We start from the raw sequence: 27,926 nt of genomic DNA, 5'->3' as shown, positions 1-27,926 counted from the left end.
GGAGATCGCGTAAAGGCAAGGACAAATCACGGAGTTCAAGCCCACTGCATCAACAATGGCTCCAAAGCCAAAGACACAAGGCGCACCCGCAGAAACCTCGAACTCAAACTTACACGTGGACATCACCGCAAGTCTACAAACCCAGGTTCTTAGAAGTTTAATTTTGCATTGGGCACACTTAAATTTCATGCGGAAGTTATGAATACAAAATTATGCATTCATCTTACAAGTTTTAAATTGCATGTTGCTCTTGCTTGCATTTCCAAGTTGAAATTCCTAAGCGCATATTGCTTAGGGTTAAAAGATGAAATTGTTTAAATGCATCTTTGATTGGCCGTGGAAAAAAACAAGTGTATATTGCACTTAGGCAATAACTTCCTTGTTGTGATTCGCATGAGAAATTTGTTAATGTCCGTTAGATGTTGTCCAAAGAACTACATAGCATGAAAATGAAACCATGGACTTGCATGTTGCATGCAAAGATGCTTGTAGAAAGGATTAAGGTTGCATGGTACATATTCATCATGCACGAACTTCATTCATTGAAGTTGCATCTAGAAAATGTTGCATGTCATATCAAAGCCTCAAATTCAATTGCATTAAACGAAAGGTTATAGGCAAAACTCTTTATGTAAATCTATGTAGGTTTTGTGCAAGTTATTCCCCAAATTGTCAGTCATCATGATTTTAACAAGGAAAATAAATAGTTATTACAAACCTTATAATTGCATAGAAGTAATGAATTGCATATTTACACGTAATGTGATGTCTTGCAACTATTTACACCTTTAGAACAAGTTTAGCATCTCTAAGCAAAGATCGTTTCTTGTTGCAAGACAAGTAGACTGATTTGGCTAGATCACTTGTAAGGGTATAACCCTCAAGGGATGCGTACAAGCATAACTAGTTAGTACAACGAACACCTCAAAGTGCTAGCTAGGGTTTAGCATGTTAGAAATTTTGCCTAGTATCGCACTTGGTCGCCAAGTCGAGACTTTTGAACCCAAAGGTCCTACCCACATTCACGAAATGTTTGGGTTAAGTGGATGCCCATACAACAACAATCTAGGGTTTTACCCTAAGGATCGATCGACCTAATACTAAACTTCTGATTAAGTTTAGAAACCCTAGGGCCAAACGTTATTGGCCTAGTAAGGTTAGGGGCTGCCTTGGGTAAGAAGACACCCCAAACGCTACATCTTGACTAAACATATTTCTTGACCAAGAAATTTTGATTGATGGGAAAGATGATCCTGCAAGTCAGATGCGACTCCTATGCAACAAGTTGCAACGTCGCATGATTGTGTTAAATCACAAAGTAGAGTTGCCACACCTTGGAATAAGGTTGGCAGGTTCTAGCGCAAGTCTAACTTGCAAGAGGATGAGTAGACATCCTGCTCTATCACCCTTCTTGGGCTGATTTGCCAAGTTAAGGGAAGTTATGTATTGCCCAGTAAGCAAAGGATCAGTCAAGTTAGAGCGACATGGTCGCCAAGATTTACTGTCTTAACTTAAGGAACCTAAGGTGTTGGTTAATTTGGGTTAAAAGGGTATAACCCTAACCCAAGGATAAAAGGGTAAAAAACAAACCCTTGGGGATCTTTCCAAGTCACAATTGATCCCGGATCGAATGTTGGATGCATTCGAAGAAGAAGGATTCACTCCTTAGCAGTTGGCCAAATAAACGACCACTGGATTGATTGTGTTTGTACAATTTAGGAGCACTATTTGTATTGCTTTGCTCAAGGAGCTAAAGATGGAAAGATAATTAATGCTTTAGGTTGAAGGCCTGGAGGGAGAGGCAACATCAGTTACCCTCAATTGCCTGCCTGACACTAACCAAGGGGGTTGTTAGCTGCGCCAAGAATGTGGACCAAACACGCCATGAGATGTCTCTCCGTTGGGTGCTACTTGGAGCAGGAGGACGCTTGGGTGCCAGAGGGGGCTCTGGCCATAAATCCCTTGCCTTTCGGGCCCTGTAGAAGAGGCCGACGTGACTCGGGTTTGAATCTCGAGGCCCGCATACTAGTCTACGGGTGAAAACTTGGATTAGTAATCCCTGAGGATTGCTGGATAGCCTTCGGGCAGATTATGGTTTGCCTTCGGGTAGATTTTGGATTAGCCTTTGAGCTGGATTATATTATGTATTCCAAAGATAAATAAGATCAATTGTTCTAAAGAAACTTGTTTGACACTCTTTTTCTATGTCTGTGCTAAGATTATATGAAGGAACCAGTGACTAATTGGCTAATTAAGGAAGCTGTTTTATGCATGTCCAACTAAATGTGGTAGGTAATTAGACAACTAAAGCAACCCTGAGGAAAGTGCGGTGGATATGGCCATGGGTCCGTCCTACGGATGGGTGGTCCCGATTGGCCGGGAACTTTTCTCGAAGGAAATGAATAGCAAGGAACGTTGACCTAGAGTCTACGATACTAGAATCCCGATTTATGCTGTTTTAAGGGAACGGAATGGAACTATGCCTTATGGGTAGAGAGGTCGAGCTTTACATCCCTCTCATTTCCCATTCTCCTTGAACCAAGTGCAGCATGGAACTGCTTCAACTGTGACGTTTCTGTGTAAAGTAGTTTGCCTAGGGTTCGACATTAGCTGCTGCTCTAGGAATTTGACCACTAGAAAAACCCTGATTCAGGTCCTGTCCTAAGTGGAAACGGTCGAAATGCGTCTGCTTCATGGCAAACTTGGGAAGACCTAGATCGCAAACCCCGTGACATTCCATGGGAGTGCCAGGCAACACTTTCTAGACTCTCTTCCCGATGGGCTGATAAAACGTGTCCTACAAGCAAATGGGTGGACACATTACAGTGTCAATGATTGCATCTTGTTTCGTGGGGATCATGCATCTGCATGACAGTGTCCTATTTGTGGTGAACCAAGATACAACTAGGAGATGAAATCAATGGATATGCCTCATAAGGTTTTGTGACATTTTCCTATTATTCCATGTATTCAACTTATGTTTAAGTGTGAATCTATTGCAAGACTCATGTCATGGCATACTAGTCACCATTCAAGTGATGGAAAGTGGAGAATTCCTTTAGACACACCAGCTTGGCAACACGTAGACAATTTGTGGCCTACTTTCAAAGAAGAGCCCAAAAATTTGAGATTTGGTCTAGGATTAGATTGAATAAATCCATTTGGGATCAAAAGCACCTCATATAGTGTATGGCCAGTGGTATTGGTGAACTATAATATCCCTCCGTCCATGGCAATAAAAAAAGAACATGTAATGTTGTCCCTTTTGATTCCTGGAAAACACAAAATAAAAAACATGGACATTTACTTAGAGCCTTTGATCGAGGAGCTAGAAATGCTATGGAGAGGTATTGAGGTGCAAGATGTGAGTGCATCATTGTTCTCTAGAGATTTCACTTTAAAGGTCATGTTGTTGTGGACCATGCATGACTTTCTAAGATATGGAGAGTGTTCAGGTATTTGCATACTCTATTTTATTCATTCTTACCCTTAATCAAATATATGTTGTCATTAACCCACTTGTTTCTATAGGTTTAACTACATCAGGATATCATGCATGTCCAATTTGCGGTCCCTCTCTGGTTTCTTCTAGACCGACATGCTTGAAGAAGGTTATCAATGACAATCATTATTGTTTTCTTTCTATTGACCACCCCAAATATGCACCCCCCACTAATGGAATAACTCCACAATCTCTGACCATTCAAGATTGGAAGGACACTTAGACACACACCAATGATCATCCTCCACTCGGCATGAGTCAGTAACTAGTTTACTTCTTTTGTTTATCTTTAAAGTACACTCCATTATGAGAATGAGAAATAATATATTGTTTGTGCCTCAAATTCTCTTTATTTTTTCGTCTCCCATATTGGACTGCAATTACCTGTTGGACCCCATGTTGCCTCTACATTATGGGATCACTTAATCGAGGCTCGTGATTCTGTCAATGTAAGGGAGGATTTATATAGCATTGGATGTATGAGATGAGTTTGGCCATGCATCAGACCCAGAGGAAAGATCGAGTTACCGCGTGCACCTTGGATGTTGTCGAAGACTGAAGAAAAGATGGTGAAGCAGCATATGTGTAGCTTTCGAACTCCCACAGGATATATGAGGTGCCTCAAGGGAGCCTTCACAAAGAAAAAAAAAAGAGGTATGGAGCAACTATCTGATTTGAAGTCTCACAATTGGCACAAAATAATTCAGGTAAGGATTTTCATAGCCATAAATATATTAATTAGTGGAGTAACTATGTAGACTAATTAACAATGTATGAATATTTACATACAGTTCATCCTTCCTACTAGCATATCCCATTATATTTCGAAAGATGTGCATGATATCATTTACAAGATGGGTGAGCTCGCGAGGTATATATACATTATACTTATTTTTTAGTTTACATATTACGTACATCACGTAGTAAACCCGGTTGAATTTATGGACGAAACTAATCATCGTTCTCAATTACATGTTGGTAGATTTGTGAGTTTGAAGGAAATCAATCCAAATACATTACAAGCGGCTCAAGTATTGTCCTTTGAGGTGGTTTGTTTGGTGGAGGAAACTTTTCCTCGCTCCATTTTGACTACTCAAGTACACTTACTCGTACATCTGATTGATGAGATCACAGTTTGTGGGGTAGTTCATGCAAGGTAGATGGTTTTTCTAGAGTGCTTTATGAAAACCCTAAAAGATTTTGTAAAGAAAAATGCACGGCCTGAGGGAAGCATGGCTGAGGGTTGGTTATTTCAATCATCCCTTGTACAAATCTCTAAATATCTTACTAAAGTGGACCCCTCTTTACCACGACTATGGAAAGATGATGAAGATTTGAGGATGACCTCTATAATACCTCAAGGAAAAGGAAGGATCAAAGTGCTAATGAAAGAGGAACTTTGTAAGTTAAATGTATTTTGTGTGCTTAACAGTGAAGTAATGAGCAAATGGGTGACACTATATAAAGAAGCAAGGGCAAGAAGAGTAAGTGAAAGGCAACCATTTCGTGCTAGACATGGATTTAATGTCCCATATCCAGAACATTTAAGTGTGCTTCCACATCATATTGATATAGATTGGCTACATGAAGAAATGGAGAAGATGGAAAAAGAGGAGGCGATGGATATATCGCAAGAGGAGTGGGAATACGCACGAGGTTGCTTATCAAAGGTGAGACATACTTATAATTAAATTATATTTAGTTATATATGACATAATAATTTCACATGTTTCATCTTTAACTAAATCATTAATATGATCTCAACAATGTACTACTAGTGCACATTGTTCAATGCTATTTGGTGTGAAGGCAAACATTTTCGAACTCAACGTATAGATGATAAGAGAAATACCTAGGATTGTGGTATCCTTGCAAACTTCCAGGATACCAATGGCACCATGGAAGGTTATTGTGGCTTGATCCAAGATATTTTGAAGCTTGAATTTAGGCTATTTTTTATATATGTACTAGATGTGAAGTGGTTTAAAGAAGTAGTAACAACAGGTGAGCGTTGCACAATTAGACGTCATCCAAGTGGTTTTGTAATGATTGACTCTACAAAATTTCATCAAGGCAAGAATGACACATTCGTACTACCTCAACAATGCGAGCAGGTATATTAGAAGCTATTTATTTTCATATATATTACTTCTTGATACATTCTCAAAATACAATAAATATCTAAGTTGCTTGCTTTTTGTTTTTTAAATGTAGTTTGTGTATCACCCAATGGTAAACAATAACTGATGGTGACACGTCCTCCCCATATCTAATCATTCAAAACCAATATATGGCAATGCTATCAACATAGAGATAGTTGATTGCAATCCAACAATCAATGATGATGTACATGATGATGCCATGATCGATGATATACATGATGCAGTGCAAGATGATCCCCTCGAGGATGTTCAAGGAAGCGCAGAAGAGGATAACAATATGGTTGCAGATGATGATGAAGAAATTGAGCATAGCAATGCATCTGACTGTGGGATAGACTTATTTGTTTCATTGCCTATTGGTAACATAGACCTAGAGGTAGATAATCTAGCAAGTGCCGATCTCATTGAAGATGAGATTGATCATTCATTGTAGCATGTAATTAGCTTTGAATGATTGGACGTATATTTGTAATACTTAAAAACAACTAAAATATCAATTAAGAGCTGTTTACTTTTGTGATACATATAACGTTTATTGTGTTATAGTATTAGAATTGAATGCACACATCCAAAGAACAATACACCAAGATGCACAAAGAAGTACAATTGGGTAAGCTATATTAGACCACAAAGAAGTAAAGTTGGTAATGTATTCTAAAAAATACTAGATGTTAAGATGTTTGATCATATTTAGGGACTTTATGAGAAATGAAAAATATGTGCGTTTATTTTTGCATCTATAAGCGCATTTAAAAACACGGGTATATAGACGCTTTTTTTGCATCTATATACTAGCGCCAATAGATGCGCTGATAAACGCGTCCGCTATTTCGCATATACAATGCGCGTCTATAGGGCCTTTCTCTTGTAGTGCCTTAAATTGTATTCATACTGAGAGCATTGTTGTATTCTGAGAGTATTATGAAAGGTTGCTGCTTATTCTGATGGATTATATAGTATGGAGCTTTCTTCATGCTAATCTATTGTCTTATTTTGTATTTTTATCTATACATTATGAGTGATTGCTAAGTTTACATATTACTATGTCGGGTTCAGATATGATGTCTTCTAGGGTTTGATGTTCATATTCATATCTATTACACTTTGTGACCATGATGATCGTTTTATATGCATGAGTTTGCATGTACACATGATCACAAGGTCCATTGATGCCTCTTGTGACTCCTATGGTTAGGCAATAGTTGCCCATGGGCAACACTGCGGGGTGACTACTCCAGATGTTCCTTTGTTCTTGAATCATGAACTTGAGGATGTTATTTCATAGTGGTTTTGATTTTTGCGGTCTCGCTTTGGTTCTTCTAGCTCATGGTACAACTCTGACTCCACTAATCACTCCAAAAACTCCATTGAAGCTCACTAGCAAGTTGTTTGCCTCGTCTACTTTGGTTGTGGTCTTTCATATCCCACCATATGGTATTCCTATTACGACTTGGATGGTAGCTCACCCACCCATCTTGTTTTCTTGACATTTTTTTCATCTTCTTTGGAAGATTTGAATGCTTTAATCTAGAAGTTTGAAGTGACCTATGCTGTGAATTTTCCTGTAGTGGTGGATGAAGAAAAGGCAATGGTGTTTGAATTGACCTTGTGGAAGAAGGTGACAACATGGCTGACTAAATAACATGGTTGGGCTACTTAGGCTCTAGCTCAAGTAGCCTTCGCACATCAACTCTAGCAAGATCAGAAGTTGGAAAGGTTGCATCGATGTTAACCGTCAGATGAACAAGGTGGAAAATGTGGAAAAGATAAAGTAGAAGACAAAGGCCAAGGCAATGTGAAACGGAAGACAAAGGTGCAAAAGGAAAATCTAGAAACACAAGAAGCGCAAAAAAGTCCCAAATAAGAGAGAAAGACGCACAAGGAAATGGGCAAGTCAATACTTTTGTAAAAGAGCGCAAGAAGATCGTGATTTAATTTAAGGAATGCTGGGCTATGCAATTTGTAAAGGTAGATGGGCGGTAGAAAGGAAGCTAGGAAGATAGAAGGACAATGGGAAAAAGGGCCTAGGCCACGGCCGGCCATGTAAAAAAGGGGATAAGGGGATGACCGCCCAAAAGGGGTTTACTGTTTTGTATATAAAGTTGAAAAGTAAATGAGAAGCTTATTCTTGTGTGTGGCTAAATCTTCTTCTTCTTCTTCTCTTGTTTCTTGCCGTCTTGCTTGTGCTTGAGTGAGGGATTGAGGGAGTGTGAGGGAGTGAGGGAGTGAGTGTGTGAGAGTGAGGGATTGTGGAGAAGAAGCTCCCCATCTTCTCTTTTCATCTTCTCTTCTTTTCTCTTTTCTCGCGCGGCTATGGAGGATGGAGCTTGACGGAGAGGGCTTGAGCTTGCTTGAGCTTGCCGCAAGGATCGTGGAGCTACCAGAGTGCAAGAGAGAGGAGGGAACTCGATCGAGCATCAAGGTAAGCTCACTACACCCATAAGATAGGCATTGCGTGTCGGCTATGTGAGAGGTAGCTATGGCCGCTTGGCTTGAAACACTTGATCAATAAGCGGTCCGTAGGTCTCGGGGTAGAGCTCCGTAGCCCCCCCTTCATTTTAGTTCCATTGTTGAGACCGATGGAATCGAGCCTCGAGCGCCATGCGCATCGAATCGAGCATAGAAGTAGGGTTTGCAGCCCGAACTAGTGATCGAGATAATTAGGATATTTAAGAGGTTTTAATCCTTGGAGCAAGTAAGTATTTTGATTGTTGTTGTGTCAAGATTGTGGGAGAGAAGGAAGGAGTCTCACTTGAAGCTTTCTTGCTTGCACAATGGGGGAAGACACACAAGGGTGGAGGCTGAAAACAGTTTTCCTCTTCTTAGTTGTGTAAGCCAAAAGAACTCTAGTACAAAGAAATAGAAGAACCCTATATATGGGTCTCAAACCAAACTCAACTAACTAAGGTGGCATACTAACTGAGCCACGAACTAGAGTAGATAAGGATAGCTATCATGTAGCTATTATTCATGGGCGGTGTACCAACCGCGTGTGCAACTGACAAGTCGGTGACATAAATACACAACGGTCACCCTGGCATATCACGAGTGGAGCTCGATATCTCAACACTCCCCCTCGAGCTCAATCCCAATTCCTGCACACCAAGCAGGTCTCTGAACTTGCGCAGCTTCTCTGCGCCCAATGCCTTTGTGAATATGTCAGCTACCTGATCCTCTGTGCTGACATAAACTAGATCAATAAGACCTAGTAAAACCCTCTCTCGCACATAGTGATAATGCACCTCAATGTGCTTTGTTCTAGCATGATAGACTGGGTTATTTGCCAAGTGTATACTACTCATGTTGTCACAATAAATGACAACTGGTCCATCTGTACACTGATGCATATCATAAAGTAGCTTATGCAACCAAGCTACCTCACATGCAGCCATTGCTACACCCCTGTACTCAGCCTCTGTGCTCGACAAGGCAACTGTAGGCTATTTCTTGCTGCTCCAAGTGACTGCAGCACTCCCAAAAGAGAACACATATCCACTGGTAGATCGTCTATCAGAAATACTACCAGCCCAATCAGCATCAGTGTATCCATGCAACTGTATCTGAACCCCAGTCTCATAAAATAGTCCATACTGCAATGTGGACTTCACATACCTGAGTATGCGTCTAGCCGCATCCAAATGTGGTTTCCTTGGAGCCTGCATAAACAAACTTACCAATCCAACAGCATAGCTCAAATCTGGCCTGGTAATAGTCATATAAATCAAACTTCCTACTATGCGTCTGTACATAGTAGGGTCTTCTAGAAGCTCACCTGCATCTGTGCTCAGCTTTACATTCTGCTCCAAAGGAATTGAAATAGGCTTACAGCCTGCCATCCCATATTTGGACAGCATGTCCAATCCATACTACCTCTGCAAGAGCTGTATCCCACTTGGTGATCTAATCACCTCAATGCCCAAGAAATAACGCAGCTCTCCCAAATCCTTCATCTCAAACTTCTGCTTCAATAGCATTTTCACATGAAGGATATCTTCATCACTGTCACCTGTCATAATCAAATCATCAACATAAATGACAAGTAGCATAATACCTTTCTCTGTTTTTCTCACATAAAGTGAGAAATCTTCCTTGGAAATCTGAAAGCCAATAGTGACAAGATACTGTCCTATCTTGTCAGACCATGCTCTAGGTGCTTGCTTCAAGCCATACAAGGCTTTCTTCAACCTGCAAACAAACTCAGGATGAACAACATGCACATAACCTGGTGGCTGCTCCATATAGACCTCTTCTTGCAAATCACCATGCAAGAAGGCATTCTTTACATCCATCTGATGTAAAGACCATCCATTTGATGCAACCATAGCAATGACTGCTCTTACAGTTGCCATCCTTGCAACCGGACTAAATGTTTCTTCATAGTCAATGCCATATGTTTGTGCATACCCCTTGACTACTAATCTTGCCTTGTATCTATTCACAGAACCATCTGCATCGTGCTTCACCTTATAAACCCACTTACAGCCAATTGCATTTTTACCTTTAGGCAAAGGTACCAATTCCCATGTAGCATTTGCTTCCAAGGCATCCATTTCTTCATCCATGGCTTTCTCCCATTTTTCTTTTCCCATGGCTTCCTCAAAAGAAGTGGGTTCTGGTTCCTGTATCACTTTAACCATATATGCATAGTGAATGACTGTAAATCCGTCATATTTCAGCCTATCCACAGGATACCTAGCTCTCGTAGACTTGCGCAAAGTAGGTTCACTCCCAGGTGCTCTCAAAACATCCCTGGTCTTCCTTACTCCAAGTGTAACAATAGAAGGAATACCCAACTCATCATCAATGCTCTGTTCTGAGCCACTGGATTCACCATCCACATAAGAGTGACCTGCATTCACATCAAACATGGGCTGATCAACCTTCTCTTTTCATTTTCGTGATACCTGCATACCACTATCTGCATTACTCTGAGAAGATTCTCCTGGTCTCAATCTGTCTGTACATGGCAAAGAATGTGAACCACTACTAGAGGATGCTCCAGGTCCACTAATATTTTGTGACTGCTGCTGTGAATTTTGTGCAGCATTACCATTTTGTGCATCTACATCATCAATCACATTTACTGGTTTATACCAGCTACTCATCTCATAAAAAACAACATCTCTGCTCACTGTAAACTTACGAGTAGAAGGGTTATAGCATCTATACCCTTTTTGTTGCAGAGAGTAACCAATAAAGATGCACTTCTCAGCTTTTGGATCCAACTTGGATCTCAACTCATCTGGCACATGTACATAGGCAATGCAACCAAAAATTTTCAAATGAGAAATATCTGGTTTCCTACCAGTATACCTCTCCTCTGGAGTCATTCCATGTATTGCTGCAGTGGGAGTCCTGTTCATTATGTAGACTGCTGTAGCAACTGCTTCAGCCCAATAAAAATATGGCAAGTCTTTTTCATTGAGCATGGCACGAGATACCTCTCCAATATGCCTGTTTTTTCTTTCTGCAATTCCATTTTGTTGTGGGGTATGACTGCATGAATATTGCTGCTTTATGCCATGCTCCTGCAGGAACCTTGCAAACTCATTTGAGAGGTACTCTCCCCCTCCATCTGACCTTAGGCATTTTATCTGCAAGCCTGTTTCTTTTTCAACCATAGCTTTAAGAGTTTTGAAATGCCCAAAAACTTCACTTTTCTTTTTCATAAAATACACCCAAACTTTTCTGCTATAGTCATCAATAAAACTGACAAAATAATGACAGCCTCCAAGAGATGCAGCTTTAGTTGTCCACACATCAGAGTGGATTAATTCCAATGGCTTCTTACTCTCTTGAACATGTCTAGGAAATGGTTTCCTTGCTTGTTTTCCAAACTGACAGGCTTCACATACCTTATGCATTTCTGCAACCTTGAATTTCGGCAAACCTGCAACAATATTTTGGGCCTGCATTGATTTAAGTCGCTGTACATTAACATGACCAATGCGTTTATGCCAGATATCAATATCTGCAACTACACCGGTCCCATGTGCAAACATTGCTGCACTCAATTCAGACATGTCTGCATCCAATGTAAACATTCTGCCCTTCTTCTTTCCTTTTGCTATCAAGCGACCTTTATTTTTCATATCCTCAACAAAACATCCATGAGGATTAAATCTGACCTGCAAGCCCTGCTCAACCATTTGACCAACAGAAACCAGATTCTTGGTGATATTTGGGACATGAAATACATCGGACAGGTATTTCTTTTTCCCATCCTGCATAGACAAAGGAATTTTTCCAATCTGCACAATAGGATGTGCAGTATCATCACCAGTCTCCACAAATCCTGGTTTTTCCATTTTCCTTGCATCCTCCATCCATTCTGCATGACCTGTCATATGGTTTGATGCACATGAGTCAACATACCATACATCGTTGCTTTCTTCTGCACTTGTCACAGAATTGTTCATGTGCTGCACCATAAACAGATGCTCATTTCTGTCATCACCCTGTCTACTAGAGGATGCATAATTTCCTTGTTGCAGTTTTCCATTCATGATGTCATTCTGCTTTTTATAGCAGTATTTAGCCATATGACCCATTTTACCACAATAGTAGCATTCAACATTACTGTTTGCATTTTGGCCTCTTTGCCATCCACCACGACCTCTTTGGCTCCCCCTGCCTCTAGAGTTACCACGTCCTCCTCCATAGGACTGGTTTTCTTGAGTTTGCTGCATATTCTGATTTCTACCACGGCCTCCATATCGGCCTCCTCTACCTCTGCCTCTACCTCTTCCAGCATTTGAGTAGAAGACAGCTTCTTTTGAAGTTCCTCCTGAAGAAGATGCACCACCATTTCTTTGCTCCTCAGAAATTAGAAGAGCAATCAGCTCCTCAAAATCAGGAAATCTTTCACGAACTGAAATGGATGTCCGAAACTGTGCATAATCCTTTCCTAGACCATTCAAGGTCACAGAAACTAAATCATCATCTTCCACTGGTGACCCAATGGAAGCAAGTGCATCTGCAATCTTCTTCACCTTCATGTGGTAGTCGTTGATGCTCATATTTTCTCTTTGCACATTGTGCAACTCTTGCTTGAGCTGCATTTTCCTGGCTTACGTATTTGTGCTATACATTTTTTACAAAGTATCCCATGCCTCCTTTGGCGTACTTGCATCTTGAATATGCACAATCATAGAGTCTGAAATGCTGATAGACAGCCAATACATAACTTTCCTGGCTCTCTCATGCCATGCTTTAAATGCCTGCATTTGCTGTTGATTGGGAACATCAGGAAGAACTGGTTCTTCTTCATTTCCTGCAACAAATTCCCAATATCCTTTTCCCATAAGGAAATTTGTCATTCTAAACTTCCATGCTTGGAAGTTGTTCTTGTCAAGCTTTTCAGTGACAATCTGTGAAAGAGAATCAGATGCCATTACAGAAGACTGCAAAAAATTCTGTCACTGCAAAAACCACAGCTTCACCCTCACAAGGGAAAATCTGCAAAACTGGCGAAAGTGGTATTTGACCACACAGTCACTTCCTAGTGACGATTTTGCATCAACAGGCAACAGGGATGATTCTGTAACTCCCAATGTCTCTGCGCACAAGCATACAATGCAATTTTTACAGTAACTATTCACCGACCTATAGAACAGTGGTTGCACAGCATAAAACTGGGCCTTTTCCTGAGTACGTGCAGAAAACTTCTGCCTCCAAAACAGGCCCCGAAATGGCCTCAAATAAAAAAAACAAGGTCGCCAAAGGCTAAAGCCCTCTCCTGCAGCATATTATTGCTCTCTTGCTTCACTACGAAGGGCGTCTCAACCTGAGATAATGCACTCCTGCACTTTTCGGCTGTGCTACCTGCAGAGATCTGCTCCCAAAACAGAAAATGAAAGTAACACTGCTCCTCTTACCAGAACACCGCGAGCTTGGCTTATTAGAGTTCTTAGTTGTGTAGCTATTATTCATGGGCGGTGTACCAACCGCGTCTGCAACTGACAAGTCGGTGACATAAATACACAACGGTCACCCTGGCGTATCATGAGTGGAGCTCGATATCTCAACATGTTGAATATTAGAGTAGGACCATCCATCTCCATCTTTGTTTTTGATTTTTGTTGCATTAGGTTTAGATTAGGATAGGAAAAAGAAGGAAAACAAAAAGGGTGTGTTGTTGCTAGAAACAAGGAAATAGGGGCACAAATTCTAGAGTGCCGTTCAATTCAAGCACCACAGTGAGTCCAGGTATGTCTGGCATTTCCTTGTAGTGTTTTGCACCTATGTGGAAGGCATTGGATGATTCCATGGAGTAGGCGCTGAACTTGAGTCATTGCACGCAACCCACAGGCTGTCGTCTATGCAGTCGGACCAAGTTGTCTGGGTCCGATTCCCAAAATCGGACTACCCGATTTCTGGAGTCGGACCTTCGACTGGGAGAATCGGACCAGCCCATTCGATTCCTAGAATCGGACCACCCTATCCAATTTCAAGCAGTCGGACCTAGTGCCAAAATTGGATCATTGGTCCTAATGCCACAATCGGACCACCTGTCCTACTGCGAGAATCAGACCCCCCTATTTGAGTAGGGAAATCGGACCAAAGTAGAAATCGGACTGTCCGATTTTCACAATCAGACCACCCTGTTTGAGTCCCACAATTGGGCCACCCTGTCCGAGTGTCAAAATTGGACCAACCTGTCTAAGTCTCAAAATCGGACCACCCCGTCCGATTCCCAGAATCAAACGGTCTGATTCTAAGAATTGGACCACTTTTAAAATAAAGGGTTTTTGAGCCTGCCTGATAGTCCTGGCCACCCTGTTCACATCTCTGACCCCCCTTAGAAACCCAATTTAGCCCTTAGAAGCCAAAGAGGCCAGACAGGATAACCAAGGATTCACCACAGATAGCTAGACACTGAGCAGACCGAAGAAGCAGTGGCATCCGCCTACCTACGAATCACGATCATTGCAGAATGGACGTATTCTTTTGATGCTTGATCAACAAAGGTGCTAACTATAATACCTTGATGCATGACCATTGGACATGCATTGGTCAACCTAAATTACAACTCACAAATGCTAAACTCAATCCATTTAGGGGCAACACTTACTCACTCTTAGGAAAATGCAAAGTGGCTGTCTCTATCAAGTCTGAAAGTATGTTGGTCTTCTTTTATGTGTTGCCAAACACTAAAGGGACCGATAATAAGTCACTACTAGGTCACACTTTTAAAAAGCAGACGAACTGCAATGTAGACTATAACCTAGATCGCATCCATCTTGCTATAGGCAATGTGTACATAGTGACTACTTTCAGCAAGGGTTATCTTGATCCTTCTACAATTGCAAAGTCACCGATAGAGACCCCTACAACCACGCCTATGACCAAGCCTAGGCAGAAGGGCTGTGATATCTCACCCTACGCTCAAACTACTAGAACCAAGCCCACAAAGGCCATTCACAAGGCCAAGGAGTCCACGCTCATATGAGTGCCAAAACGACAAGGGCCACCTCCTTGTAAACCGCAGAAACATGCTCCTAGACGCAAAAACTATTAGTCCATAGCCTTAGAGGTAGCTCAGACGCTATCAATGTATGTGCACGCAACGATACTATGAGGGAAACCCCTGGATATGGGTACCTAAGAGTGGATATTCAAGAGGCTCAACTCTAAGCAACCTCACTCTAGCTAGAGAGGCTTGCACATACGGAGCCCAGGCTGCAAAGCAAGCTAGACCAGCACCGGTTGTGATTAATGAATCCCAACACATTTATCGTCCAAAGCTAGATGCCCGAGAATTATCCAAGTCAGAGGAGTTGAACACCCCCATGCTGGCTCAGATAGAATGCAACACACCTCCTATGCCACTGGAGCCCCCTACAACATCTCAAAGTGCTTCTGAGTGTAAAGTCCCATCTGTGACGCCATCAATGGAGTCACCACTGTCTAGCCCAATTGCACCATCACCACCAGCGAGTCTTAGGCCTTTGTATAAAAGATGATCTTTCTTTTCAGTGGCCAAGGATCTTGCTGAGACCTTGGGAGATGACGTAGTGACATGCATCAAGGTGTTAGATAACACCTTCACCACATTCGCTAGGAGCTATGAGAGGCTTGACCTAGGACTTCTCGATGAACCCCTTGCTTCTGATGTTCATGCGTTGCCATGCACTTGGGAAGACTACGAATTTATGACCGTCAAATTTCCCAAAATTGCCACGGAATTAATTGCTAATGGAGAAATCTCAAAGGAGCAATCCATTCTTAGAAGACTAAATACTTCGTACCACAAGTCTACTCACTCTATACCTGAACAAGAACTGGAGGAGCTCACACAGCTTGCCAGCTCTAATTCTTCGTTCTTACAATTGTGGTATGCCATGCGACTCCAATGAGAGGAAAAAGGTTGCTGCATCATGACCAATGCCGAGCAAAGAAGGGCAATCAAAACAATTGAACACAACCCTACTTATGTGGCACCTCTTTCGTTTAGGGTTTTGGCCATTACATGCAATATACACTTAGATGATCATGTGTTAGCCCACCCTTGCATTGACCAACTCCTTATGAAAGAGGAACTGCACATTGCTAGCCGCCTCAACTCCGGGGACATCTTTCATGATGTCTTGACCTATATCACCCAAGCTTACATACGACCATGTGAACTTGATCATCATGCCCAGCTTGAATATAACCCTAACCTCTATACTTGGCTGTTGGCCAAGTAAATTGCCCCACAAAGTCCATGTGAGTCCTCCTTCTTCCCTTGCTCATCCTAGGAAGGATTCCTTTAAAACTTAAGGAAGGGGGGGGGGAGCAAAGTGAGAGCCAAGTGAGGTAGCAAGGTGTAGTGATGGATAAAAATGATCAACTGAATTTAAATAGGAAAGAATGCAAGGAGGAAATAGATATTGGTTTTGAATTATTTCCAAGTTTCATACCTCTAAAGTAGCACAACAAATTTTCACATGCATTATTTCTTGGGTTTTTATTAGTGATGAGTCAATTCATAATGCTAATATTGGCATGGTGTAATGACAGGCACCTACCATGGCAGGACAAGAAAAGGGGGGTAAACTTCCATTCACTAAAGAGGAGCTGACAAAGTATGGGATCAGTGTTGAGACACGTGGATTTAGCCATTTCACGTTCAAATATACCCTGAATTTAGACGATGCCATCCTGGAAGAGCCGACAGTGAAGGGGTTGGTGGATAAATGCAACCTCCGAAAGTATGTGGAAAAGGTCGGACAGGCTGTAGATTACAGCATGTGTCCTGACTTTTTAAGGAGCTTTGATGAAGGTAGGAGCTGTGACACGGTCACAGTAAGGATCAGTGACCAGGAAAGAAGGGTGCAAGTGCCCCTTAATACAGTTATCGTCGAGAAAGCCATGGGGCTTGTGTCCAAGGAGGAGAGGCGCCCAAGAAGAGATGTATATACCATGATGGGAGTAAAAAAAGATGACATGCACACAATGGATGGAATCAGTTTGGCTGATATTCCAGACCCTACAACAAAGATGCAAGCTAAAATGGTCCACGCCCTTTTCTCAGGACAGAGATACAACGCTTTAATGAACAAAATCGGGGTGCCATTACTAGAGAGCATCACTGTAGGAGTTCCAGAGGAGGTGGATTGGAATGGTTTTCTGTAGAAAACTATCAAGAGTTCAGTCGCGCTCCTGGCTCCAGCCGTAGCACTAGCTGGTGGGGAGCCTCCTGCTTCTACTACACGATCCGCAAGGAAAAAGCATGCCTCAAAAGCCTCCACAATTAGAAATGGCGGTGTCCTAGCAGCAATCATCCATGAGGCTATTAAGGATGCTAGTGTAAATGAAGAGCAAGCTGTGCATCAAAGCTCACCTCACCGCGAGGAAGAAGGCTCGAGTGAAAGGACAATAAGTGACAAAGGAGAGGCGGAGGTACCACCTACTCAAGCGGCTAAACCACGGGAGAAAAAGAAGAGTAACAAGAGACAGAAGGAGAAGAAAGAAAGATTGAGCAAAGAAGAGCGAGCCGAGATGAAGAGGGCTCAAAGAGAGTCAAGAAGGGTGGAGGAGGAACGAAGGAAAAAAGAAGAGGAAGAACTCGAAAAAATTAGAGAAGAATCAAAGAGGGCAGAAGAAGAGAGGCAAAGAAGGGTAGAGGAGGAAGCCGAAGAACTAAGAATGAAAGAACTTGCTGAGTTGGCAAAGGCCACTCATAGATCTGTCGAAGAAACCCATGGGGGAGGAGAGATCGATCCTTTGAGTCCTCGCCATGAAGCTGAAGCAAGTGGTAGTGTTGAAACGACCCGAGTAGTTGTAGGCAAGGGCAAGTCCCTGCTGCAACCCCCTACCTTCCTCCTTTGTGCCACTACCAACCAAGACTACAACCACAACCACCCCACAACCCATGCCCTCTCTAGACACGGCCCAATTGATGAACATGATGTAGCTACTTGTTAGTAAAGTGGCTAAAATTGTACCAGAAGCCGGAGCAAAAAGGCCCGTTGCCGCAGATGCCGAGTCTAGGCGATATCCAAAACGACAAAAGCTAGAGGCATCAACCACTACAGCCCCTACTCCCATGCCATCTGGTGTCAACTATGACACTTATGTGGCTGAGCTTCTAGCACAATTGGACAAGGCAAAAGAAGAAAAGAAGATAGCCCTGGTGGAGTTAGAGAAAGAAAAGGAAACTTTGGCAACCTTAAGGCTAGAAGTTTCAAAGAAAGGAGCCGATCGAAGAAGGGAAGTGAAAACTCTACAAGATCAGCTCTGGAAGCAAAGACCAAGGAAGCCTAGGACAATGAGAGCCACCTAAGACAAAGGCTGGAAGATGAAGAGCAAAACCTGGTGGTAGAACAACAAAGCTTGAAGTTACTAGTGCAGCAGTATGCTGACTTGCAATAGAGAACTGCCGAACTGGAAAGGTACAGATAGATAGAAGCTCAGGAGGGCGAGCCAAGTGAGCAACAAGAATATGCCATAGCTTTCCGGTTATGGTATGAACTTGAAGAACAAGACAAATTGGAGAGGAAAATAGAGTTCCTAGAGCAGGAAAGGCCGGGAGTTCCCAGGAGTTCCTGCAACAGAAGCACAAAGGCTGCAGAATGAGGCACAATGACTGCAAGATGCATTGGAGATTACCAAGGGAGACATAGAGACCCTCATGGCCATGGCCTTCACCCAAAGAAGATTTCACTTCGCAGAGATCCAAAGTCACGAGCAGCTTGTGCAAGAAAAATTAGAGCTATTTGCTGAGGTAGAAAAAAGATTCAGCATTGCAAATCAGGCAAAAGAAATTGCTAAAGAACAGGTGGCTCAAAAATTTAGGAAAAGAAACCAACTCTGGTTCTTAACGAATGAGTAGCAGCATGTTGTGACAACCTTGGCAAGTGAGATGGAGGAGGGAAGAAAGAAGATGGAGGAGAGAGCCAATGAGTGGAAAAGAAACAATTTTGAAAGAGTTAGGGATTTAATAGAACACTTGGCAGTGGCTGAGTGCGAGAGAGTGCTTGCGGAGTCTAGGGCAGAAGCTGCTAATGTATGTGCCAACACACAAGGGAAAGCCTTCCTAAGCACAGTACTACACGTCACCCAGGTGGAGGGAAATGATTCAGTGGAGAAGGTAAAAAGGAAGCTAGAACTGACCACTCGAGCACTAAAGTATGGCCTTCAAGAATGGCAGCTTCCAATAGGCACAGGAATCACAAAAGAGCAGCAATTTCACTACCTACGCCGTGCCGACCTCTCTACTGTTGGGCTTAAGGAACTTGGGTTTGAAGGGCATGAGCAACCACCACCACCACCACGAGCGGTTCCATCAGTTGTCAAGAAGAATGTCAAACAGGGTCTGGACTTTGAGCAGGATGCTGAATAAGAGCAACAAAGAATGCCCAGTCCGCCTCTACCAAACCTCCCGCCTGAAGAGCCCGAAGATGCCCATATGCCCGAGCGCATTGTGGCAGCTAGAAGAAGAAGACAAGAACTAGTAGAGGAAGCCCGACACAGAGCACAACCATCGCCAAGACAATTCCTTGAAGAGCCTGTGCCACTACGAGGGGATCCCCATTCTATCGATTGGCCATAGGAATTGGTCATATGGCATCAATGGGAGTTCCAGATGAGGCCGTTTGAAATTTCATTTGCTTATCCACACTCTCTGGACCGTGCTTTGCCTCTAGGTATTCTAGCCAAGATCAAGGATCTGGCTAATGATCTTGTAAACAGATGGATAGAGGAAAGAAGCCTCATAGTAACGAGATGGAGGCAAGAGCCTAAAGACTACTGGCAAGACAAGGTAAACAGGGTTCCCAAAACCGTCCAAGGCTATGAGGCATAGCCGAAGTGGTGGAGGAGGATTTAGGATACAATTTTGACACCTGGACTGCCTTCTGAAGCTCGCTCCCTGAAGAACATAATGAGCCCATCTACATGCCCTACCCCCGTAGGCATGGAGTTGACTATGATCAAAATATTCATGGGGATTTTGACTTTCATAAGATATATAATGTTAATGCTTGGAGCCCCGAGGAATGCCTAGTCTTTAGGTTAGAGGATCTTCTTCCATCTATCAACCGCTTCCTCGCAGATTTTTATTCTTGCCTAGATCCAGCCTTCTTAACTACCTGTAATTATCTTAGGCTTATCAAGTTCCTACTAATGCAGAGACTCACAACTGAGGAAGCCCACCTCCCTCCACTCTTTTTTGACATCAACCTAGGGATAGATAGTAGAGCCATGACTAGACTAATGATGAGAGAAACCCTGCTTCCCTGCTTTTTCCTAGAAATCTTAGAGGATATGAGTGATACCCGCTTCACGAGGTGCAATCATCCTTTCTTGTCATCCACACCTCTGAAGGCTTAGGCCAGTATTAAAGAATATCTACAAAGTCACGCATTCCTATCCCAATGCTTGCGACCGCCTCGTAATCCAGCTAAAGGTGATAGGTATTAGCTAGGACATCTTCCTTGTATGCAATTATTCAAAAAAAAAAGAGAAGAAAAAGAAAAAAGAGAAAAGAAAAAAGCACGAGGGCTCACATTCACTCACTACACCTAGGGTTTACACCTATCCCCTCCCCCACTTCACGCTTAGGGCACATCAAAGGCAGGACTTCCAAACCTGCCACCCTAAATTTTGCACTGCACCTCCAACAACACACGAACTAGGTCCTCAAGTGTGGGACATTACCAAGGGCTTACCCAAGGTTAGACCCATCTTCCAATTCCACTACACATGCACTTACACCACACCGTGAGACAGACACACCCCTTAGGGAGTGCACAACTTTCTCTTGCAGGCTATGATTGCGACTCACTGAATGGCTACCAGCTAAAGAAGATCATCCACGACATCCACTAATGACCAAGAATTTTTCCGTGAGTTGGATAAGACACCACTACAGCAGCTTCAAGAGCTTTTGTATACTCCAATGTTTGGATGGACCAACATGCTTGATGTAGCTGACCATGTGCCTATTGATGGCTACCATGATTGAACCAAATCAAGCAGAAGGAAAACTCCCAGAATGGGAGCTACAATTGTGTAAGAAATGCCGAGCATCTTCATGAAGTCTAAAGCATGTCGGAATCTCTCCCGGTCATCGTTAATTAAACTCCATCACCTCTCATTCACAACAGCACCTTTTGATTGTGGTCATCTACCTACCAGTTCCACTTAGCAACAACCCCAACTACCCCACTACTCCCCACCACAGCACCATGGGACTGGCACTCGTCTAGGAGGGGGTAATGTTAACCGTCAGCTGAACAAGGTGGAAAATCTGGAAAAGCTAAAGCAGAAGACAAAGGCCAAGGCAAAGTGAAACGGAAGACAAAGGCGCACAAAGAAAATCTAGAAACACAAGAAGCGTAGAAAAGTCCCAAATAAGGGAGAAAGACACACAAGGAAAAGTGCAAGTCAATACTTTTGTAAAAGAGTGCAAGTGCATCGTGATTTAATTTAAGGAGCGCTGGGCTCTCACCCATGCAATTTGTAAAGGTAGATGGGCGGTAGAAAGAAAGCTAGGAAGATAGGAGTACAATGGGAAAAAGGGCATAGGCCACGGCCAACCATGTAAAAAAGGGGATAAGGGGATGACCGCCCAAAAGGGATTTAGGGTTTTGTATATAAAGTTGAAAAGTGAATGAGAAGCTCATTCTTGTGTGGCCAAAGCTTCTTCTTCTTCTTCTCTTGTTTCTTGCCTTCTTGCTTGTGCTTGAGTAAGGGATTAAGGGAGTGTGAGGGAGTGAATGTGTGAGAGTGAGGGATCGTGGAGAAGAAGCTCCCCATCTTCTCTCTTCATCTTCTCTTCTTCTCTCTTTTCTTGCACGGCTATGGAGGATGGAGCTTGATGGAGAGGGCTTGAGGTTTCTTGAGCTTGCTGCAAGGATCGTGGAGCTACCAGAGTGCAAGAGAGAGGAGGGAATTCAATCGAGCATCAAGGTAAGCTCACTACACCCATAAGGTAGGCATTGCACGTCAGCTATGTGAGAGGTAGCCATGGCCGCTCGTCTTGAAACGCTTGATCAATATAAGCAATCTGTAGGTCTCGGGGTAGAGCTCCGTAGCTCCCCTTCAATAAACTCAAGCAAGGTGATTCTACTATACAAGCTCATTCAAGATTCTACTAGGGCACATTGCATAAGCACAATGGCCAGTTGGTTAGATGCTTCATATATGTATATTGATGGTTTGAATCTAGAGCTTCGAAAGGCTTTGGCCATGAAATATTTGGTTGTCAATACTTTGGCTTATTTTCATTAGGGCCACCATGGTCCTCGAGCAATATCAAAAATGAAAAAGCAAGAAGACCACCAAGTCTATTGCCAAACATCATGGTTCGGAGTCTACTGATTTGGATTTTGAGGTGGACTCATAGGAAGATAATAGCAATGCAGGTGAGGACTCTCAAGAGGAGGGTAGTAAGAATCACAAAATTTCCAAAAAGAAGGACAAGGGCTGCAAATCCTTAAAGGTCATTCATAAAGATGCAAATAAAACCCTCTGGTGTTCCAAATGTAGTAATTCAAGTAATCTGGCAACTAATCCTGATTTACAATGGTGCTGATGTATAATCTACAAGATAGCTACACATAATATGGATGCCTATTGGTATAATGATCAGAGCTCAACGGTTTGCATGACGGGATGGCAAGGAACAGGAGGGTCACTACCTACTACTAATTGGAATATCCCTAGGCCATCCACATCCACCGTTTTGGCTTTTTCATATACCCAGTAGGATTATCTATCTTTCAATGAGGGCTACAGAGGGAAAGGAAGAGGTCGAGGACAATGAGGGGGATATTTCTACCCTAGCTATATGCAATGTTTCTTTTACATGCAGGAGGGACACTAGAGAGCAGAGTGTCCGAAAGCTAGGCATATGATGCTTAAAAGAAGCAAGGTTAGAATAAGGATTCCATGCCTTAAGTGAGTACTGTGCGACTGAAAAAATTCCTAAATCATAAGTCAATGTGATAACTTGATTGGGTAAGAAGCTAAAAGCAACATGGAAGAAATCCATTGGGGTTTCATGGGAAAACTAGGAAAAGGTTTCCTACCAAGTGGCGACTCGGTTTGCAGCAGTAGAAAAATTGTAAGTGACAGATGATCCACAATTATTTCTTGTTCCAAAGAAGATATGGGAGAAAGGGAATTTTCCCACAATCAAAGCTCAATCCCCTTCAATGATGGTTCGAACCAAGTCAACAACAGAAACTAGATACCCATCCATTTCCATTTACATTCCTTTGTGGCATTTATTCCTATCATTCAAAGATCATTTGTGGAGCTAGATAGGCCGATGTGGCTGGTCCACAAGTCTTGCACCCTTGATTGTAGCTATCCTAAGGAGAATGTCTATAGGAAGGTTTAGTAAGAGCGGGTGCAACTAGGATCTCTATTGGATCCAACAATAGAGATCCTAGGAGAATGTCTCTATCCTAGGAGAATGTCTATAGGAAGGTGTAGTAAGAGCGGGTGCCACTAGGATCTCTATTGGATCCAAAAATCCTAATAATCTTTGTTTGCTATCAAAACTAGACACTTCGCAATGTTTTAGTGGATTGGGGCTCAGGTGTCAACATTATTACTATGGCAGCTTGCAAAGAATTTAGGTTGATGGAGTGGAAACTAGCCCCCTTTCTTGTTTGGATGGCAAAATAGTAGCCTGTGGTGCAACCACTTGGCATTCTCCATTTTGTGTTGATCATGGCCGGCATTCCATTTCTGGTGTCTTTGATTATGGTGAACATGGAGCAAGTTAGTGAAGATTACCACCTTTTTCTTTGATAGCCCTATTTGCGGCAAGGGCGAGTCAATCTCACAATTGGGATCGGGATCTTGATTCACTATTCACCATGGTCATCATAAGATTAATTTTCTTTATGTACTTTCCCACCTTTGCCATTGGCTCCTCGATCAGTGGTGGGGGAGACTATTAATATGATTGAAGGCCTTAATGAGATGAGGAGGTAGCCTTCTTGGTAGCAATCTAGAGCCCTTTTCTTTAGTGGAGTTTCTTCAAATTAGTCAGCAATATCTTGATTTGAAATCCCAACTACTAAACAACTCAAAGAAATTCCTGAAGGATGCAGAGCCTACTTTAGAATTGAAATGCCCAGAGTCGAAAGTGGCAACCACCCTAGCCGGATCCAACATGATAGATGTTCTTAGGCATGAAGGGGAGTTTGAAGCTAGATGAAAAATTTGATTGGAGTCATCAAGAATGAGCTATCTACAATGTACATTGGTGCAAATGAGACCAAACAAATAAAGATTAGTGCTAATCTTAGCCTTGAGTTTTGAGAGTAGTTTCTTGCATTGCTACATGAATTGAAATATGTGTTTTCTTGGGATCACTTAGATATGAAGGGTTGGATCCCTGGTTCTAGTAGCATCAGATTCCATTGAAGTCAGATGATGTGGTCCTAATGTAGATGCAATACTACAAAATGAATCCCCATATATCATAATTAGTCAAAGTGGAGCTACATCGTCTGCTCTAAGTGGGATCTATTTCTTTAGTACATAAATCAGAATAGATTTCTCTAATTTTCATTTTGTGAAAGAAGAATAAGAAATTGTAGATTTGTGTGGATTATCAAAAGCTCAATGTGACCACTATTATGGATTCATTTCCTTTACCATATTTATATAGTTAGCTAGATGAGCTTGCAAGTCATGAAATGTATTCCTTTCTGGATGGCTTCAGTGGTTATAATCAGGTCCAATTTGGTACCTCTTGGGGGTAAAGGCATATGTGCATGTATTGCCCATACATTCACTATACTTGACTGCACTTACAATACCCGTACACCTAGTATACAGTGTAGGTAGTAGGTGCCCATTATTGTCACTTCATTCTTTATTCTTTTAGTGACAAATGAATAAGGGAAGGCCAATCACACATTGTGACTATTGGAGTTTTCACATATTGAGTCTCTCTTTCACACACACACACACACACACACACTCTCTCTCTCTCTCTCTCTCTCCATTGTTCATAGCTTGCACCTCTCTTGCTTCCACTTACTCATGCTCCCTCTATGGCTTCTCTGTCTATCTAGTATTGGAGCTAAGATTGAGGAGCTTTATCCACTATTGCTTAAACCTATAGCACTTCATTGCTTCCACTTACTCATGCTCCCTCCGTGGCTTCTCTGTTCATCTAGTATTGGAGCTAAGATTGAGGAGCTTTATCCACTGTTGCTTAAACCTATAGCACTTCATTAATGGTAGCCATGGCTTCAGATTGAAGAGGTAACCATTGTTTCTCACTCACTCCCCAACTTGTGTAAGCTTCTTCCCACCATTAAGGAGGCCTTTTTGAGCACCTTATAATGCCTCTTGAGCTCCATCACATTTAGAAAATGTAATTAGCAAATCCAACAAATCAACATGTTTCCCTATAACTTGCTCTTGATCCCATTGTAGCTCCTCTCTTCGATTTGGTCACTCTATTGTCCCTTGGGGCACTTGGATAAACAATGGGTATCTACTCGATGTTCAGTAACAGCAATTACTAGCTAGCATTAACATCATTACCAGTAGTATAGCCATTTGTAAATCAATGTGGATTAGCACCTGTCAACATTAACTCCTTTCTTAACTTCTGAGAGCTGTTGTATCACATGCAACACTCCTTGGACACTTGGGTAGCCTTTAGCTACTTCCCAGGCACTAAATACTTGTGATTGGGCACCTCTTAGAGTGGTTATATCTCTATTAACCATTGCTATTTATAGTAGACTTTCTATTACAAATATGGAACAGTATTTGTCAAAGATTGCAACTCTTGTATTGCTTCTATTCATCCCTGTTTGATGTTGGATCACTTGTGGATGCTTATTGAGATCTTGAGTTGCCTATGGGTTGATTTGAGCTTGACCGGTCATTTAACCAATCATTTAACAGTTATTTCACAGTTGGAATACCTTTGGATAGCAATCACTTACACAATGAAAGTTATACCTACTATCGTTTGATGATATACAAGTATACCACTTGGACATATTGATCCTCACCCTTAAGCTACATGCTTTGATATACTCTTGAGAGATTTTTGAGCTTAGTAGCATCCATCTTGGTTATGGTTACATGCTTTGGTTGATACAGTGGTTTGCACAATTATTACAAGTTTGAAGATTTTTTGGGTTTTATGCTCCGACTTATGCTTCATGTATCTTGGATGCTTGGATATCATGTGTTGAGATATCGAGCTCCACTCGTGATATGCCAGGGTGACTGTTGTGCATTTATGCCACGGACTTGTGAATTGCAGATGCAGTTGGTACACCACCCATGAATAATAGCTAGATAACATCTATCCTTATCTACTCTAGTTCGTGGCTCAATTAGTATGCCACCTTAGTTAGTTGAGTTTGGTTTGAGACCCATATATAGGGTTCTTCTATTTCTATGTACTTGAGTTCTTTTGGCTTACACAACTAAGAATAGGAAAACTGTTTTCAGCCTCCACCTTTGTGTGTATTCCCCCATTGTGCAAGCAAGAAAGCTACAAGTGAGACTCCTTCCTTCTCTCCCACAATCTTGACATGGTATCAGAGCCTTGTTCGTGGTAAGGAGCTCAAGAAAGAAAACCAAGTTCGCAGTGTTCTGGTAAGAGGACCAGTGTTGCTTTCATTTTTCAGTTTTGGGAGCAAGCCTCTACAGGTAGCACAGCTGGAAAGTGCAAGAGTGCATTGTCTCAGATTGAGATGCCCTTCGCGGTGTCGTCGCGTTAAGAGTTGAAGGTCTACCACCGGGGCTTTTAGTGCAGAAGAAGCATTTAGGATTCAAGATTTGGAAAGGGAAAATGAAATGAGGTTTAAGAAGATGGGAGATTTAGAAATGATTTAGGTACGGAAGAAGAGTTCAAGCCTTCTCAATATGTTCTTAGCATACATGAACATAAGGAATAATACTAACTTGTTTACATCAAATGCCTCAGGATACATACATCATATCATAAAGGATATTTTCAGATTCTCAATTCATTTATGAATGTCAAAATGCAAGCTCTAATGGAATTTATTTAATGTACATAGATGAATTTCAACCCTTTGGAACAAATATATTATTGATAGATTCAAATGCATCCAAGATTTGGGCCAAAGATACATGAAATGAATTGAAAAAGTATAATTTTAGCTTCAGCCCTGTTTTAAAACAGAAAATTCCAACCCATAATCAAGTTCAAAATGAGTGCATAAACTCAAGAAGAAGCACTTTTGATCATCTATGAACAATGTCCTGAAGAAAAGAGGTCATTTCCCTCCATTACAATCATAAAAAACCCATGTTTGCTCATAAAAATGGATCATAACAATGGGCTGCCCTGTTTATGACTAGTTATTACAGCCCATAACAGTCTAGAAGTCTTCAATATCCTCATCCTTTGCTTGCCCCAAAGTCACTCAAGTACTTGGGTACAAGTCGGGCTTCATTAGACCAAGAATAAGGTAAAAAAGATGAGAGAAGTCGTGCATAAGAGCAGGTTGAATACTCTTCTCTCAGATTTCCCTCTTTTATAGACTGTTTCAGCATGCATATTCGTCAGACCAAAGAGGATGAGAAGTGGAGCTCTCACCATGTTTACATCTTCAGTAGTTGGGCTTGTTATTCTTCAATTTGCATGCTCCATTTCATGCACCATAGCTCCAGCTCTCTCCAGTTTGCCTCAGACAGTGTAGCCCGCATTTTGCATCGAAAAATGTGGGCTACTCTCTTCTCAGTCCCTAGTCACTTTTTGACCAGCCTAGGTCACTCAGTGGTGACTTAAGTCAGTTACTTCTGGTCCCATG

This window comes from Lygodium microphyllum, chromosome 11 (assembly GCF_053477565.2).
Source record: "Lygodium microphyllum isolate KBCC chromosome 11, Lygodium_microphyllum_v1.1.10, whole genome shotgun sequence".
Taxonomy (NCBI): Eukaryota; Viridiplantae; Streptophyta; class Polypodiopsida; order Schizaeales; family Lygodiaceae; genus Lygodium; species Lygodium microphyllum.
The sequence above is the reverse complement of the archived record's forward strand: the minus strand, read 5'-3'. Positions refer to the sequence as shown.